Raw genomic sequence first — 3,612 nt, 5'->3', positions numbered from 1 at the left:
GTTGGGAAACAAGTTTTGTGGTAAAGACCACTTCCTTGTCATCAAAATTGGGAATAGTAGTTGAGAAACAAGTTTTGTGGTAAAGACCACTTCCTTGTCATCAAAATTGGGAATAGTAGTCGGGATCTTACCACTTGTTTGGAGACTCACGACTCGAGGGTCGGAGAAAATAGCACGTCAAATGTTTTATGACTCGTGGGTTGGAAAACACACCTATCACAACACGAGGGTTGGAAAACACACCTATCACAACACGGGTGTTGGAACTGGGCTTTTTGTATTATGTGAATGTGCTAGATGATCTGTATATGCTAATGCGTATGTATATGTTTTATGAGTGAAATGAACATCAAGGTTGCTATCACCGGTAAGGTTACCGAGATACATTGATCAGGTGATTAGGAAGTAAACACTCGGTAAGGTTACTGGAAGGCAGGTGGACAATGTGGTTTAGCACCAGAGTAATGACTTGGATGTTTTGATGTATGGGATAATGATTATGCTCATGCATATGTTGATTGATGTAACGAGTGGAATGAAATAATGTCTTCTATAAGACTACCTGAAAAGGTTTCTAGAATGGATATGAACATATGTCCTAAAGAAGACTACTTGAAAAGGTTCTTAGTAAAGGACACAATTTGTCTTAAAGAAGACTACCTGAAAAGGTTCTGAGCGAAGGATAAGGAATGTCTTAAAGAAGACTGCCTGGAAAGGCTAAAAGATATGTCTTAAAAGACTACCTAAAAAGGTTCTTGGAAAGGATAATGGATGTCTTAGAAAAGGGCCACCTAAAAAGGTTCTTAGAATGTCTTAAAGAACACTACCTAGAGAGGTTCCCGAAAAGGATGACAAATTGTCTTAAAGAAGACTACCTGAAAAGGTACTTAGAAAAAGAATGTCTTGGAGAAGACTACCCTAAAAGGTACTTAGAAAAAGAATGTCTTGAAGAAGACTACCTAAAAAGGTACTTAGAAAAAGAATGTCTTGGAGAAGACTACCCTAAAAGGTACTTAGAAAAAGAATGTCTTGAGGAAGACTGCCTAAAAAGGTACTTAGAAAAAGAATGTCTTGGAGAAGACTACCCTAAAAAAGGTTCTTGGAAATGATGATTGTCTTAAAGAAGACTACCTAAAAAAGGTTCTTGGAAAGAGAATGTCTTATAGAAGACTACCTAAAAAGGTTCTTGGGAATGACGATTAGGGGTGGAAATAGGCTAGGCTAGGCTTTAGAAGGCCTGAGCCTGGCCTACGATAAACTTAGAAGGCCTAAGCCTGGCCTAAGGCCTATCATAGGCTCGGCTTTTGGCCTGGCCTGGCCTTTTTAAAAGCCTGGCCTGGCCTGAAAGCCTATTTAAAAAGTCTGTATCTCATTAAAGTTTTTAATTAATTTATATAATTTAAGAAGTCTTGTAGGTCGACCTATATATACATATATAAGTGGACCTATTTAGCATTTGATATATATATATATATATATATATATATATATATATATATATATATATATATATATATATATATATATATATATATATATATATATGAAAATATAGGCCGGCCTATAAGGCTTCATAAGTTTTTTTAGTAGCCTAAGCCTGGCCTATTTAATGAAATAGGCTTTTAAAAAAGCCTAAGCCTGACCTATTTATTAAATAGGTCTGGCCTGGCCTAAGCCTATGTAGGCTGGGCCGTAGGCCCCTGTAGGCCGGCCTGGCCTATTCCCACCCCTAATGACGATGATTTATCTTAAATAAGACTGCCTGAAGAGGTTCCTAGAAAGGATGATGAACGCCTTAGAAAAGACTACTTGAAAAGGTTCCTAGAAGGGATCTTAGGATTTGTCTTAAAGAAGACTGCCTAAAAAGGTGTGGTGTAATGTATCAGCCAATGTATGTAATGCATGATTTATATTTACTTGCATGATGCTCCAATGATAGGTTGTTGATAACCAAAGCGTGTATAGTTCGCTGATGTTGAAAGGTTGTTGGAGGCGGTGGGGTGTGATGCTAGCGCGACTTCCCAATACCTGTTTTTTTTAACTTTGTAGTTAGGAGAAAGATTGATACGAGGTTATAAAGCATGAAGACGCCTTTTCCTTTTGTTGTGCGTCTTATGGATTTGGTATCCATTGCCCCAATATTTTCATGGAAAAAGATGCTTATGAGGGAAGTGCCCCAAGAAATAATCTTGTCATATGCTTCGACGTTTAGATTGAAGGGTATGCCCTTGATTTCCAGGATATGGAGGGTTATCCATAGTGTTTTATCCTTTGGTTTAAATTTATCCCATGTTTGACATGCCCCTGTTTGTTATTGCTTCGAGGTGTGCCCCAAGTCAATTGGACCTTAGGAAGAATGCCCCTAGTAAATAGGATGTTTGGTCGTATGCCCCTGTTTAGGAAAACCTTCTGGACGTGGTTTCCCCATTCAAGAGTCTTTATCAGAAATGGTCGCCTTTGGTTAAACCAAATTCGAGATCTCCTTGAGTGCTAAGTGTTTGTCTGCAGACGACGTCGTACCCTTTGAGAAGTAACTCCAATGTGTATGCAAGTTTTGAAATCGAAGTCCGTTATGAATTAGGACTGGATGATTGGAAATGAATGTTTGAAGAAGCGTAGTGATTAGAAATAGTTTTAACAAACATAGGAGTCAGTATAACAAAATCTTGCTTAATATGCTTTCGTAGTTTACCTTGCCTCAATTAGGACTTTTGAATGTTGTAATTTGGCTTGGTTTGCGGTTTAAGAAACAACGGATATAAGGCTCAAAATTTATTTAACCCACCCATTTCTCCTTGATGTTCTCCAAGTCCTAAAAATTTGCCTAATCCAATGAATGTGCTTTGTTTGTAAGAGAATCGTTTCAGTCTTGATGTTAAGCAGAAGCCTTAGTAGAGATCCAAACTTTTGATGGAAAATGTTATAAAGATCCAAGCATTATCGGGAAGCTTCGATGATTTGGCAGTCACAAAATTATCCTTTGTATTTCGTCTTTGTTTTAATCCCTTATTTTTGCATGAACCAATTCCTTTGAATTTAATCCATCGGGATGCCCTAAATTTTGCCTAAGTCATTTTTGTTTTCTTTTATGAAATTTTCCGTTTTGACTTAGCGGACGCTTTTCTCCTTTTTTGTTTGAATGCTTCTTTTGAAATATTGATCCTTGGATATTGAATGTTGTGACTGCCATGTTGATTTTGATTTGTAAGCTTTGACTTTGATACGTCCTTGATCTTGAATGATGTAATGAGGAAGAAGATGTTGTGAATGTTATCTCCCTTGCTTCCTCGATCTTGCGAGGAATAAGATATGCTTGAACCTTATGCTTGAACCTTACTGATTCTCTTAACAACCAAAATACACCATTGAATTAATTGAAATCTGCCCCTGGTTAAAATCAAGGTTTATTTGAAAAGTAGAAACAAGCTCCAACTCCTAGCTCGAGGGGGTGACGAGGGATTAACATCCTTATATCTCCAATGTTTGGAAATTGAAACAATGCCTGTACATCCTCGACTCGGTCTTACTTTGAAAGTATATGTTTAGCGAGACTTAGTTATTTGTATTCGTCATTCTCCCTTAAGTTTGTTAATAATTGAAAGTCAAAATTGA

Source organism: Vicia villosa, linkage group LG7, assembly GCF_029867415.1.
Source record: "Vicia villosa cultivar HV-30 ecotype Madison, WI linkage group LG7, Vvil1.0, whole genome shotgun sequence".
NCBI lineage: Eukaryota > Viridiplantae > Streptophyta > Magnoliopsida > Fabales > Fabaceae > Vicia > Vicia villosa.
The sequence above is the reverse complement of the archived record's forward strand: the minus strand, read 5'-3'. Positions refer to the sequence as shown.